The 15,908-nt window shown below is 38.7% G+C and overlaps 1 protein-coding gene and 1 long non-coding RNA gene across 3 annotated transcripts in view; one reads left to right on the top strand and one right to left on the bottom strand.

Moving 5' to 3' along the window:
• Positions 1-11,827, top strand: part of LOC145538652 (uncharacterized) — a 51,757-nt gene extending 39,930 nt beyond the window's left edge. Inside the window, exons 2-3 of the long non-coding RNA XR_014077131.1 lie at positions 2,181-2,277; positions 11,667-11,827. This is a non-coding gene — a long non-coding RNA (uncharacterized LOC145538652). The remainder of the gene's footprint in view (positions 1-2,180; positions 2,278-11,666) is intronic.
• Positions 1-15,908, bottom strand: part of ACTL6A (actin like 6A) — a 106,503-nt gene that overhangs the window by 69,626 nt on the left and 20,969 nt on the right. For both annotated transcript variants that reach the window (XM_081571009.1, XM_081571015.1), the window contains exon 2: positions 8,215-8,461. The gene's annotated coding sequence lies outside the window, so the exon portion shown is untranslated. The remainder of the gene's footprint in view (positions 1-8,214; positions 8,462-15,908) is intronic.

The raw sequence follows: 15,908 nt of genomic DNA, 5'->3' as shown, positions 1-15,908 counted from the left end.
GGGTCTCTGGGGGAGGCGGAGGGAGGGAGAGGGTGAGGTTGGAGGACTGAGTGAGCAGGATCACAGAGGAACAACATTTGCCCTTACTCAGGGCACTCTTCCTGGGTTGCCCAGATTCCTGTCTCCTGGGCAACCAGTGTACGTGTCTCCGTCAGAGTTAAAAATGGAACACAGGCTAACATCTGTAATGGGGACCAAAAATAATTTGGGGTTCAGCCTATGCACTACTTAAACATAGAGGTACCAGAGCGCAGGCCTGTGTCAGTCATGTGCGTGTGACACAGTAAGTGTGTGCAAAACTCAGCAAGGAAACTTCATGTTACAGATTTGCTTCAGGGCTTCTGACTTCAGACACTTTGCTCCAGAAAGAGCGCCGATTCTTAACTCTGTAAGCAGGAAATTTTGTTAAAGAAAAAAAATTTTAAAAAGAACGAAAAGAGCAAATAGGAATCTTGTTCTAAAGAGGCTTCTTCTCTCTCACTTTTCTGGTGTGGATTTCCCCCAGGCTCAGGCCTCAGTTTTTTTCTCTTCAGTAAAGTCACTCTATTTCATGGCTTTACCAGCTCATCAGTAGATGGTACAAATGCAGACAGTAGACCAACAGGGAGATATCCTACTATGGCCTTGAAGCTGGACTCGAGGAAGAAAGTTTACTTGCTGAGACTTAGCTACTGAACAAGGGCAGTGGCTCAGAAGAGTGACTGATTCTACAGAGACCCCTGAAAATGAGAGCTGCAAACAGAGGACAGGGGACAGAAACGAGTGATGTGGGCTGGGTGGAGTTCATGGTGAACCGGGGATTTTGTGCTGCTCCTATTACTCCAGCTCATTGTTGCCCAGTTCCTTTTTTCCATGAGACAAGTCAGAAATCTGTATTTTCTTGTGAAATGTGGGCAACTGTGTTGTATATTAACATCTGTGGGACAACCCACAGATGTGGTCTTTTGCTCTTAAGACTTGATAATCTCACCACATCGAAAGAAAGAGCATGCTTGTGGGGAGAGGAGTGACTAGAAGAAAATAGTGAAGGGAGAGTGAGTAGAGAGTGAATGGAGGCCAAGGGTCTGTAATACTGCAATACCAGGTAATCAGAGCACAAGAACCCGCTCCACGCAACAAGTGTGTAAGTCACCTGGTGGAGATGTCTGCCTCAGATGAGTATGGCTTGGTAACATCATCTGCTATGATTATCCAACTAACTCTACTCACTTGGGCTTGGTACTTCTCATGCTACTTCTGCTTATAATTGGGTTTCCCAAGATCTGTCCACAGATAGAGAATGCGAATATGAATACCCAGTTTATTTGGTAGTTTCACATCACCTCCCAAAATAATAAAGAGGCATTCTGACTTTAAAAATTCATATCTTTTGGTTAAACTCAGGACCTCATCATCTAGGACATGCTTGATAATCATATTTCTTTGTAATAATCACACATATATGATACACACACATACACACACACACACACATCTCAGGTCTTAGATCTGGAATCACTCATTCCCCCAAGAAGCCTTATCTTCTTGAGTGGGAAATGATATTTAAAGGTCACAATCTGTGCTGTCATTACATCTAGGCCTTTTCAGTGGTCAGAGCTACAAAACACATATTTCTCTAAACTTAAAAAAAAATCACAGGCACATACTGATATTTCCAATTCAAATTTAACATTACAGGGATATATAAATATATAGTACTGTGGAAAATCTTGACTCCTAACAACATTAACATAGCTATTTGCTTTATCTTGCAATATAAAAGACAGCTGCAAAATAATAGTACCGTTAACAATAAAACTACTTAATGCATGAAATCTGTGATTTCTCTGAAGCTCTATCTGTCCCTAGAATATATTTCATTGATGACATACAGTCAAAATGCTGGATTAATAACTTGAAGTAATTATTTTCTCAATGTAGTTATATTACCAACTTGATATATAGTTTAAAGCAATGAAACATTCATTTTAATTCTTTTTCAACTTTCAGAGATTGCGTTTTCTTTTTATCTATCTTTTTGGAAATTTAAAATATTAACAAGATGCTAAAACTACATAATAAAGTATATTCTGGGGAGAATTACTTTCATCTGCATTTTTATTAGTTTTAAGTTTGTAGCATTTTTTTTGCTCATATAAGCAGATAGATATCTATTTTAACCCTCTCCCCTTCATACACAGTTCTGAGAGGAGGAATGATCATGGGAGACTTGCGCTGCCCTGGATGCTGCCTGCCACTCCAATGAGGGATCAGCTGTGCCCGCGCGTCCCCCACGTGGTATGTTTGCCATGGGTCTGTGTGGGTAAGAGCATGGTGGTTATGTAGGAAAATGTCCCTATTTGTCTTTTTTATTTGGATACTGTCAGATGAAATTCATCATGTATAAAGTCAAAGCATCAGCCTTCTTCTCAAACTAACTGCCTCCAAACTCCCCTGTATGTTCTCAGCACCTCAGTTCTACTAATCACCTAGTATAAAAACTTTGGTCAAATTGGACTTCTCCATTCTGTTTAGTCTTCGTACTCTATCAATCACTACATTTGACATCAATGTTTTTTTGAGCATCCATTATATGCCAAGTACATGACAAATAAGACACGATTGGTGACTCCAAGGAGAAGCTTACATTGCAGCGGGGAAGTCACTGGGAAAAAAAAAAAGATCCCAGTATGGTGTAAGGTGCTCTACTTGAAGTAGGCAGGGATGGTTTGGAAGAATAACGTAAGTACAGAAAATTCTAATTAAGGAGAACTTCACAAAGAAGGTGATGCCTGAGTTGAGTTTTGGCAGAAAGTACAAGTAGGTTTTGCTCGTGAGAAGAGGATGAAGATGAGAGAAAGAACATTCCAGGCAGAGAGAGATATAAGAGATAAAAGAGAGCAAGTTTTGTTTCAAGAACTGCAGATTTTTCAGTGTGTGTGGAGTATCACAGTTTGGCAGAAGAAGAAAGACAGTTAAAGGCCTGATGGTGAAGAATTTTGTTCACTTACCATGTTATACAGATTTTGGTTTTTTATCAGAACTCTCAGGGAAGCTCTCGATAGATTTTAAAGTGTGTAATGTTATATCAGAATTGCACTTTTAATAAATCACCCTAAGGTTGGTCAGGGAATAAGAATGAAACGAGCGAGGAAAAATCTGGAGGCAAGGCTAATGCCATAATTCAGGGAAGAAATGCTGAGTCCCTGAACAAGGGCAGTGGCAGAAAAGATGGTGGGAAGAAAACTGGCTTGACAGATTTGAAGGAGACAGAACTGATAGGACTGGCAAATGGACGGTGACTCAAGGACACTCTCAGACTTCAGGCTTTGACAGCTAAGTGGGTGGTGGCACCATTCACTTAGAATAGGAGCACAAGATGGGAAGCAACGGGCTAGAGGATAGGGAGCAAAGATGAAGGTATCCAGTGAAATAACACTATGAAAAAAGTATTCATTCAACACACACATATCTATTGAACTTCTACTCTGTGAAAGGCACACTGTTTTCTCGAGAGTTTGCAACAGATTACGATGTGCAGGAGTTTATTTACAATAGAGAGAGGATTAAGGGAGGAAAAATGAGAGAGAAAAGAGCAGATGGATGAGTATTAATGGGGATGAGAATATGGAGCCTGTATTTGAGAAACATAAAGAAAGTAACAGATCTCAAGGATCTCAGTATGTTGACCTAAAACTGCTTCAGTATGAATGGATGCTGAAGCCCTGGAGAGTTTCAGAGGCTGGTGAACCAAGTTCCTATCAATTCTTTTTATAAAGCTTCTTATAGCTTCCTTTATATTGTCATTGCTATCAGCAGAGCTCAGACACTTTCTTTCTGTTCCCTTAATTTGTGTATTTCTCATTCTTCTTGTTTGCATTTTTTATTTTAAAATATTTTCCTTCTCTATATCCTAATGAAGTGGGAGAGAAGAGAAAACATTTTTTATTTACAAAAAGAGGTTCATATTGCATTTTGGGGATTTTAACATACTTTTTTTTTAAAACCTAAATACTGTAACGTGGATTTCTTCCTCTGCCCTTAAAGACTCCTCTATAGCATAATGTTTAATGACCTAATAGCACTATGCTGTATTTTACTGTCATTTCCAATTTTCAGGATTAAGAACAACTCTGACCATTTCAATATTATGCCATCTTTCCTGTCTCCAAATTCATAATGTTTGTCAGTGCCACTTATATCACAATCTACTTTATGGTATCTTTATATTTTTATTTAACTTTTTTATAAGCTTGTGTTTTGATTTTACCAAATATTCTAAGCTTAGGTTAGTTATGCTGCAGTAGCAAACAAGCCCCTAATCTCAGTGGTTACAACGAAATATTCATTTCTCACTCATATTTCATGTTGACTACAGGTTAGCTGTGGATCGGCTTCACATGCTCTTTAGTTTGGGCTGAAGCAGCCTCTATCTGGGACATGCCATTCTTGTGGCAGGGGGAGAAGAATGCTGGGGGTGTCATGTAATGACCCTTAAAGCTTTTGCTTGAAAGTTTTATACATCATTTCCACTCCTATTTTATTGGCCAAAGCAAGTAACATGGTCAAGCTTGACGTCAGTGAGTGGGGAAGTATAGTCCTTGCACATGGAGAGACAGTGAGTCATTGAAGTAATAATAAAATCCACCTCAGTTTTAAATTCCTATGGATACATGTGTTCGGGTTATTTTTTATGTATCATCTTTATGAACCGGCTGGATTTTGTGGGCAAAATTATTGAATAGCTTTATTTTTCTTACTGTCTTTCAAATATGACTGAGTGAGACCCTCTTCCCCAACTACGGACATTATCATGGGCAGATCTGAATGATTTTCTTCCAGCTTTGAGGTTTTATCACATGGTCTTGTCTTTATGACTTAAAAAGTTTGATTTGATCAAAACAAAAACTTTAATCCTTCATTTAGTTAAAGCGTCTCTCCTCCACAGTTCTTAACCAGATTGAGGTTTGGACACTTGTGGGCTTCCCTTGTGGCTCAGCTGGTCAAGAATTCACCTGCAGTGCAGGAGATCTGTTTGATCCCTGGGTTGGGAAGATCCCCTCAAGAAGGGAAAGGCTACCCACTCCAGTATTCTGGCCTGGAGAAGTCCATGGACTGCATAGTCCATGGGGTTGCGAAGAGTTGAGTGACTTTCACTTGGACACTTGTAGTGAGTCTGTTTTTCTCTACATGTTCTACCATTTCCCTAGTTGCTTTGCCACATGGCTTTAGGCCCTCTGCCCAACAGAGGCAGAGTTTCTGGCTCTTTCTCTTCAGGGATGTTTTGTGGGCTGTTTGAAGACTCCCTGCTAGAGGTCCCCAGTGCACTGTTCCCAGACGTGGGCAAGCATTTTTCAGTTGACCCCATCACTGTTCCTATAAGCTCTTGCTTCTCAGTTTACACGCCAAGACCACTCTTCCTCCCAGGGCCATCTTGTCAGGCAGACAGGCCTCTAGAATGAAGACACTTTAAGACAATTCATGCTGAACAGCATGTGTGATGTGATGTCCAGTCTTCTGCACTGGAAATACTAATTTTGCTCCACCAAATCCTGAAAGTGCTGGCCATTCCCACTAGAGTCTACAATCCTCACTCTCTCACCAGGGGCAGATCTAGCAAGCCCTTATCTTTAGACTTTTCCAGGTACAAGTCAGTTTCCACGTCCTCCAAACATCTGAAGACCCACGGCAAGTTCTCTGAGCCATCCTCTTACAAGTGTTATTTAAGGTAGGAGTCAGATGGGAAGATTTTAAAGCACAGGGCTCTAGTAACTATTTCCAAAAGTAACTTTCACCTCCAACAGTCTTCATCTTACCTATAAGATGGAGGTAGGAGTAGGGCTTAGAGTCACAAAGTTTTATAAACTCTTACCAGCTCCTTTTGTTAGGACAAAAGGATATCATGCCATATATATTCAGAATTTATGTTTCTACCTGTGATGTATTTTACACCTAAACTGGTTAACCTCAAGCATGAGTGAGAGATGGAAGAGGGTGGTATCTGGTTATTTTTATAAAATGTTATGTTATCTCTTTGCTACACCTAAGATAGCTGCATAAAGACTTTCACTACCATTTTTTTCTTTTAAAGCACAGACTTGTAAAACAGCAATCAAGACAAGAAAATTCTGAATTATGGTCAATATAAATGAAAAGGATTATAATACCAAAAAAAAAACAGTTATGAAAACTTACCTGTCCCACCCATCCCTGGAAACTCTGATGAACTGGGAAAAGGGTTAGGAGGCTCTGTCACACCCTGTTTAGTTCAACTTAGCTTTATTCTGTTATTAATCTTACAAGCAAAAGAAAGCAATGTTGAGAGTCAGGAGTAATATTTCAAATCTTGGCTGCTAGCAAATGAAAAACAGATTGAACAAGCTTGGCTTGTGATTCATTCTACAATTTAAAGCCACTGCCCTTTAATTTAGTCTTCTGAATGCAACTACAGTAGGTTTGCATCCTTGTATTTGGATAATGAGCCAACCCACCATGAAGGCTGAAGGCTGTGTCTCGGCTGCTTGCTGGCACTAGATAGCACTGGGTGCAATGACATTATGCTCCCAACAGTGTTAATTATAAGTGTCTTAGAATAGAAACACAGAACAGAAAATCAAAGATGTTCTTAGCTCACCACTAGTAAACAAATGGCAAGCCACAAATGGCAGAGGTTCTCTTTGTTGGAGGTAAAACCACTGAGATATCGACCACTACTGAAGCCAAGATACTTTAACAAAATGTGTAGTTGATATGAGGAATTTTTTTCCTGAAATTTTATTATGAAAAATTTCAAACATATCAGAATTGATAAAACTGTAGTAACCTCTCACGTATTCACCACCTAGATTTTATAATTGTTGTTTTGCAATATTTGCTTTCTTATAGACATTTACCTATCAATTTGTCTATCTATCCACCAATCCATCTCCTTCTTTTTTAATGCACTTCAAAGTAAACTGCAGACATCAGCACATTTTACCTCTAAACACTTCAGCCTGCCTATTTGTTTAGGGGTTTTGTGTGTGTGTGTGTGTGTGTGTGTGTGTGTGTGTGGTAAAATTTACACACAGTGAAAGGCACAAATCTTAAATGTACCACTTGACAAGTTTTAACAAATGCATACATTTGGAACATAGATTTTTAATCTCCAGTCTAAATGACTATATTTTACTTTTAGGGTTGTATATTTCACGTCATTGGGTTTTACTTAAGTTCAATTTTTTTTTCAAAAGCTTGAATTTCAAATACCACCCAAAAAATAAACTACAGGCTACCACCACCTATTCAATTATTTCCTCCAGTCATTTGACAAATATACCAGCAATAGTAGACTAGAAAACATTATGATAAGAATGAGGTCATCCACAATGGCATCTAAAACATGAAATGCCTCAGGAAAAATTTATAAGAGAAATGTGTGACATAAATAAAGGAAACTATAAATCAACTGAAAGATAAAAGAAGGCTTTAATAATATGGGGGGAAAAGCCATATCTTGAGTGGAGAGATTAAAAGTAAGATGTTAATTCTCCCCAACTTTATAGGCTTAAGACTTTTGAAACTGAAATATCAGTGAGACTTTCTGTCTATACTATTTTTAAAATGATTATGAAATTTATGACAGAAAAGTCTAAAACAGAAGAATAAGAGGGGATATTACCTTATTAAATAAATACATTTGTAATGATCACAGAAGAAGATGGTGGTGCTCGGAATAAAGAGGTAATAGTGGTGAGAAGTGGTCAGATCCTGGGCACTTCAAAGGTGGAGAAAACCAGCTGTGACAGTGAACAGGATATGTAGCATGAGAAGAAGAAAGAACTCAAGGGTGATGCCCGCTTTTTACCTGAGTTACTCACTGAGATGTGGGAAGTGGGATAAAATATTAGGAGGGTGAAGAAGGGGCTCAGGAGCTCGGTTATAAGTTTCCAATGTTAAGTTATAGATGATCATCACACATGCAGAAGGAACAAAGTAGGTAATTGTACATTAGGGTCTGGAACGCAGGAGAGAAGTTCATGTCCAGGCTGGAGTTATAAATACCAGAAAAAGTCATCTAGGGCGTAGCTATAAAGAAAGAAGAGACAATGTCTGGAAACTGAGAGCTTGGTAGGCAAAGAGAGGTGCTGCCCTGACTCCCATTCAAGGAAAGACATGCATCCCACCTTCCAGGAGAAGCTTCCTCACCCGACCTGACGCCTTGCCCAAAACCCCGCCCACTCCCAGGCCGCCTACCTGCGTGACCTGGCGGGGCTGGAGCGCAGAAGCTCGGCGTTTTTGCCCACTTGCAGGTTAGTGCTGACCAGTAACACGTGCTCCAGGCACCCTACTTTGCTGACGTCTGCTTTGTTGGACCTCTGTTGCGACAGACCTCTGTCTCTGCTTCTGGCTCACTCCTTCCTTTCTTAGGTGTTGATCCCTAAGATGCAGCTCATATACCAAACTGTTTCAGCATCTGCTCCCACAGAGCTAAACCTATAACCTAAAATCAAGGAGAAACCAGTTAGTTAGGAGAGAGAGAGAGGCCTTTGAAGCAGGAGAGTAACCAAGAAAAGGGGGAGGATTAGAAACCCTGAGAAGTTCAAATTGTTACAACACGAAACCTGCTGTATCAAACATCCCCGGGTGTCTCCCAATAGCTGTTCTTGTCTTCTTCCTGAGTTTTATAACTCCCAGATTTTAGATGTAATGTAAACCTGGCTGTCCAAAATAAAGACAAAATTTCACAATTTCCATCAAAGCTAGATGTGGCAATGTGACTAAGTTCCGGCCAATAATATATCAGTGGCTGCTTCAGGAAATCTTCCTTCGAAACAAAAATAGCGGGTAAAATCTTTGCCCTTTCTTATCTCTTCCTTCCTGCTACTTAGAACGCGTCTAGGATGGCTAAAGGGGCCTCCCAGGTAGCGCTAGTGGTAAAGAACCGGCTTCCCACTGCAGGAGATGTAAGAGATGCAGGTTCAATCCCTGGATCAGGAAGATCCCCTGGATGAAGGCAAGGCAACCCACTCCAGTATTCTTGCCTGGAGAATCCCATGGACAGAGGAGCCTGGCAGGCTACAGTCCATAGGGTCACAAAGAGTCCAACCTGACTAAAGCGACTTAGTATGCACACACACAGGATGGCTATAACTCCATCCTGGCCAGGGTTCCCACCATACCTTAGGGATGGTGAAGTAGAAAGCTGCAGTCAGTTTGGGATCCAGTCAGTTTGAAATGGCAGACTCTCTACACCAGCTCTGCAGTGCTTTCATCCCGACTTGTATAAGAGAAAAAAATAGTGATTTGTGGAGTCTGTCATTCTTGATCTAATCTCATCCTAAATAGGACATCTACGATAATCTTTTTCTATCCCCTCTCCCCAAAGAATGACCACTCCCTCCATCTGGCCCTTCTGCTCTTTTAGCATGCTGTCACAGCACTTTCCATAAGGTATTGTCATGATTTAAGTGTCTCAGTAAGTGCTCTGAGTTTGTTGAAATCTATGAATGGATTTCACTCTGTTCATTTGGATCTCTGTAACTTAAAATTTTCTTATCCTTCCAGTTAGATCACAAGCACTTTGAGCGCAGGGAACTTCTCTTGTTCTCTCTGTAAAATTTCCATTTGGTCCTTTATATTTTCTATTTCTTTGTTGAGAATTTTTATCTTTCTATATATTTCAAGACTTACTCTTAAAGCATTTTTATAATAGCTACCTCAAATCCTTGGTCATATAACTCTACTGTATTTGTCATTTTGGTGTTGGCAGCTATTGGTTGTCTTTTCCAATGTAAGTTGAGACTTTACTGGTTCTTTCAGTGCTGAGTAATTTTGGATTGTGCTCTGGATATTTTGAATATTATAGGGCTCTGGGTCTTATTGAAATCCTATGGAGAATGTTGATTTTTTTGTTTTAGTGGGTAATTGACCTGGTTGGGTTCAGGCTACAAATTTTGATCATACTTCTGGATTTGGGGCTGCCTTCAGTTCAGGCTAGGAAATATTGGAGGGACAAAAATTGGAAAGTCACCATCAGTTCAGTGATACTACAATTCTTATCTTCTTCTCCAATCTACTATGATTTACTTTTCAAGAGCCATAAAATAGCTGTTCCATGTGTTCTATCTAGATTTCATAGCGATATTCAGTGGATGAAACAGACTGAATACTGCTATCTTGCCCAGAACAGAACCTTAGTAAGTCATTTTAAAAATATATGTCCTTGGGACTTCCCTGGTGGTCCAGTGATTAAGAAATCTACCTTCCAATGCAATGGACGTGGGTTCGATCCCTGGTCAGGAAACTAAGATCCCACGTGCTACTGGGCAACTGAGTCTGCTCACTGAAGCTAGAGAAGCCCACATGCCACAACAAAGATTCAGAGCGCCAAACAACAACAACAAAAAAGTATGTCCTTAATTTCCATAGAGGTTAAACAGAAGAAATGACAACACGAAGAATGCTTTGGAGTTCCTAGGACAGTTCTTAAGGTGTATCCTGATCCATTGCAGGATTTAAAGTGCTCCGTGCAAAGAACTTGAGAAATATGGAAAAAGCATAAGCCTGGAAATTAAGCAGTTCTAGATTTGAATCTACACTTCATAGAGTGGAAAAAATATATTATTATGATGTCCATTGAGAGGATAAAATCATATCGTGTATGTAAATTCCCCAGCATACATAAGATAGAAAATAAACATTAATTCCATTTCCTTTTAGAATTTAGTATCAGGAAAAGATTGCCTGAAGGAATAGTATGCTTCTTTTGTTCATATGGTAAGAATTATATAACTTGTATTTTTCTTCATGCTTTAGCTGACAGGAGATTCAGAGCTAAGTGTGATGAGCAATCAATATGTTCATTTGAGGAACTGGTATATTTGTCTCTGTAGAATAACAGGGCATTTTATTTTGCATTTTTTGAAACTGCAATAGCCAAATAGTATAATGTGACTTTTATGGTAAAATATTTTAAGCGTTTTGGATTTGGATAGAACATAGCCTTAAAAAAGCTACTATATACTATACACCTTTTAACTTATACAGTATCACTAAACATTTTATGTTCCTTAACTGAAAGTTTGCAGTTATTTCCTTATAAAACAAACCTCTTCAAGTTAAAATAGAGATAGTTATCTCAGAGTCATGAACCCTTGGTCATAGAGTAGTCACAGCTTAAAACTGAAGTTCATATTTTACGATTAGAGCTTACATTTTAGATCGCAAAGTGGCATTGCTCTTATATGTGACCCATTTTTAAAACACTTAAGATACTGATAACATGTGAAGAATATTTTTCTAACAAAATCAGATGATATGGTAAGATGTGGTTGTCTAATCTTCCTTCCTTCAAAATTTGTTAGCATATTCATCACAGTTAACAACATGTCTTTCTTTGTTAAACACTGTAGGAACTGGTTTATAGTCTAAAGACATTCACAGTAAGCACAAGTTGCTTTAAATGACTCCTATTTAAAATAGGTTTGGTTAGATTTGGGAATAATGAAGTGTCTCATGGTTCTGATGAAAGCTTTCTTTTTTCTTTCAGATTTCCCTTAGAAGGAGCCATTTTTTAATAGGAGTGTTCTCTAACTACAGGCCCAATTTCTCCAGCTTGATTTATGCCAATCTGTTTTTAGAAGACTTGTATGATTATGTTGTGAGGCCAGATGTTTAAACAGTTTTGTTTTGTTTTTAATTTGCAGGCACAAGCTCACCTTTCACAGAGCAACACAACTTCCTAATGATTGATTGAAAGCTGTTTCTGAACCCTTAGGTTTTCCCACGTAATTCAGTTCATGGCAGTGCAGCAGTATACTTGTGCATTCAGCTTACTGAATTTGAAGTAAAACGTTGCTTTCTAAAATGGATTGGCCAGTTTCTGCCTGCTAAGATCTCCACTGAGTGTGAGTGTGCTTGTCCTTTGCCACACCAAGTAAAATAGGGTCAAAACCTGTACAACGTCACTAGGAATTCCTCCTAAAATTTGGTTGGGATCCTATAACATCTCATTGAGTTATTGCAGGAGATGTCAGTGGTATTCTTGCTTACTTTTCATATGTTCTTACTCTTGTTTAACGAAAGATATACAAATATTCTTCAACTTTTGGCAAAAAATTGATGACTGCTGCTAGGAATTGGAAAAGCTAGATTAGGAGCCCTTAGATTACCATCTCAATTTTAAGATGGACCAAAATAAGCAGGGAAATGTTCATCTAAGAGGGGGTTTGTTAATCTGATTATTTTTAATTGTTTAACAAAGGAATGAGTTGAAGAATATTCAAGGCAGTTACCAAGCCCATATCTCAGTCCAGCCTCACCATCGGCCCCCTCAGCCCTCCAGTGACACTGGATTTGCAGTCTGAGGATTCACCTCACACTCTGTCTTCCAGATGAGACTTTCCACAAGCTACCCTTTCTTTCTCCTTATTTTCTTCAAGTTTTAGCTTAAATGTCACTGCCTGATCCCAGGAACTAGGTTAGACTTTGTCTGCCTTATGCACATGTAGCTGGACACTAAAATAATACTGGGAGGTAAGCAAGTTAGGTGGCTCTCAACCTCATTTTAGAGATGTGAGATAAAGACAAGGAAAAGGAGACCCAGAGCAGTGACATGACTTACCCACAACACACAACTAGTGAGTGGCAGAACTTGATGAATCGTCTTTTGATGCTATATAGCAGGTCTTTTAAGATGGCTCGTATCTTAAACAAAACTTCCTAAATAAGGTCCTTTAAACATCCAAAAGGAAACCCATCTAAGGGATTGCAAAAGTTTGATTTGCCATCTTATATTTGAGTTGAGAGCAAAATATGATTATCATAGCTGTTTAACTGAAATGTAAGTTTTCCAAACACTAGGAATAGCAGAAAGGGATTTAAGTCAGTGAATAACAGATTAAATATGAATTAAAGCGATGATGTTTAAAGCACAGGAGACTGGATTTTATATGTTAGAAGACAGTGCATCTCTGGAGTTAGAAGTGAGAAAAGGCAGTCCACATAGTACTGATCAAAATGCTTTGTGTTTCACGACTTTAGAAAAGAGCAGAGAACTCAAGTGGGGTCAAGGCATTTTACAAAGCTAATTAAATATTGGTAGAAATATTATCTGAAATATAGAAATAAAGGAAAGAGTTATCAGGTGTTCTTGCAGTCCAGTGCTAGGCTTGGCTTCCTAGTTCCAGGCGAATTTTATAACTCTGCAGAGATTAACTTGTAGAGTTAAATAAACAGTTGAGTCTCACTACTCCTGGTAATGTTCTATAACACTACTGTGAACACTGAATTAGCAAATACTGACTATTGCATCCCAGGTACGTTAGTGGTAAAGAACCCATCTGCCAATACAGGAGATAAAAGAGACATGAGTTCAGTCCCTGGGATGAGAAGATCTCCTGGAAGATGTCATGGCAACCCACTCCAATATTCTTGCCTGGAGAATCCTATCGACAGAGGAGCCTGGCGGGCTATAGTCCATAGGGTTGCACAGAGTTGGACACAACTGAAGCGACTTAGCACACACACATAACAATTGCTTCTATGGGAAATACAGTGTTAAATTCCTGAGAGCTCCTGGTCACAACATTTTCATTAACTGATCAATATATAATCTCCTTTCATATTTGAAACACCTTATTTAATATATACATACATAATGTTAATTCATTAGCACTGAACTCATGGCTGATAGCACTATAACTCAGGCCTGAACAAAACTTATCTATTACACACCACACGTAAGGTACACCAAAGCCTGCTTGCTCTAGTAATACTAGACAGCACTTCAGCACTATACCATTTCAACAGTGAAATCACCAACAAAAAACCCACAGAAATGTAAAAAACATGGCACTCAATAGACCACAAAAAAGACATTTGTTTACAGTGTGAGAGCTTCACCAAGAAGGCAGAATGTCATTTTGTTTAATCTCAGCTGGGAACAGCACACCAGGCAATTCAAATTGTTCACTGCCCTGTGCATGCTCTTGAATGACCATGAAAGAGTGGTAAGTATTAATTTGAAAGTTACAAATAAGTTTTAATGAGCAGAATTTCACAGATATGAAATCTGAAGACAACGAGGATCGACTTTATTCATCCTGCAGAGATGCATATAATTTCCAACCAGTGAAAAGAATCCTGTAGTTCATGGTGTGTTCCCCTGCCAAAGGATTAACCAATGTTATACCTGAGACAGAAATCAATTCATCTGCCTTTGTCAATTTAGTTTCTCATTTGCCCTTTGTATTCTGGTTCCTTTTATTTGTTTGCCTCAATGTGTGGCTTGTAGAATCTTAGTTCCCTGACCAGGGATTGGACCCAGGTCACGGTGTGAAAGCACAGAGTCCTAACCTCTGGATTACCAGAGAATTCCCTGATTCCTTTATTAACTAACAAGTTGAATAAAATCTTTAACGCGTGTTAATTTTTTTGTTTATCTGAGAGTCACTTTTTTTTTTTTACAACTTGAAAATTGTACTTTATGCATTTTCAGAGACTAATTCACTAAGAAAATATGACCAGGACTGCTAAATGAGGAGATAGAACTAGAAAAGTTCTAAAGTCCTTTCTTTCAGGTCTAAATTCTGCAGTTTTGAGAGACTAAACAGCCTTAGGAAGGAATGGGTGAGGGATAATTCAAAATTATTTAAACTACATTGATTGTAATAAAACTTGTTAAATATTTTTACTTTAGTTAACGTTTTCTAAACCCTAATCTTTACTAGGACACTGTCAGAAAAGAAAAAAATTCTCCTAAAGTCAAAATGGAAATAAACCATCTAAATAATCTACATAAAGTCCTCCAGACTCCTCTGTCCATGAGATTCTCCAGGCAAGAATACTGGAGTGGGTTGCCATTTCGTCCTCCAGGGGACCTTCCTGACCCCGGGATTGAACCTTTGTCTTCCTGTATCTCCTGCAGTGCTGGTGGATTATTTATGGCTGAGCCATTGGGGAAGACTGGTAAATAATCTACAGAGAAATATCAAAAGATTATTTAAACCATTATCTGGTTAAAAGGTAACAATTTTTTAGTCTTAATAATAGAAGTTATACTTAGTTTCATGAGAAACAATTGCCTATCTGTCACAGGTTTTCTGCCATTTTTTTTTTCAATAATTGCTTTATCATATAAATCTACTATAGAATCCCCCACTGAATTAATGAAGTAAAATTAAATTATACTGATTCTTTCTTTCTTTTAGCTTTAATTGCAGGCAGTTTAGAGTGAAACTAAGCTCAACTGTAACAACTATATAGTTTTTCAAGACCTGTGCCTTTATAAGCCTTTTCCTCTTCCTAGCCCTATTTGTAACTTATACTACTTACTTATAAGTTGACTAAAAATGTGTTTATAATATGTGCTGTGCTGTGCTAAAGACGCTTCAGTCGTGTCCAACTCTGTGGGACCCTATGGACTACAGCCCGCCAGGCTCCTCTATCCATGGGATTCTCCAGGCAAGAATACTGGAGTGGGTTGCCATGCCATCCTCCAGGGCATCTTCCTGATCCAGGGATCGAACCTGTCTCTTTTATGTCTCCTGCATTGGTATATGTCAATTAATTACAAACTTATTACTATTTATTTGTAACTTCCTCAATCCTTGACTTTTTAACTCCTATTTTTATTTTACTCTTTCATTTTACATGTCTTTTGTTGTCAGCCATACAATTCTGACATTAGAAGGGAAAAAGTTTTCTTCCTCATGGAAAGAGTATACACAGGAAAATAGACAGATGAAATAAATAAAGGAAAAGATTAAATTATCTTTGGGATAGAAAGAAGATGAACGATTGTTTTTCTGCCGGCAGAACTATGTCTACGACTTCTTGTAATGCCATTTCGGCATCATGGTTTTACGATCATGAATCAGAGGTGGCCTTAAGAGACAACTGACCCACCAATTATTGCTAGAAGAAGGGCTTCAGCATAAGGACTTCCT

Source organism: Giraffa tippelskirchi, chromosome 2 (assembly GCF_054371585.1).
Source record: "Giraffa tippelskirchi isolate mGirTip1 chromosome 2, T2T-mGirTip1v1.2.pri, whole genome shotgun sequence".
NCBI classification, from domain to species: domain Eukaryota; kingdom Metazoa; phylum Chordata; class Mammalia; order Artiodactyla; family Giraffidae; genus Giraffa; species Giraffa tippelskirchi.
Note: the sequence above shows the minus strand (reverse complement) of the source record. Positions and strands in the feature narration are given on the sequence as shown.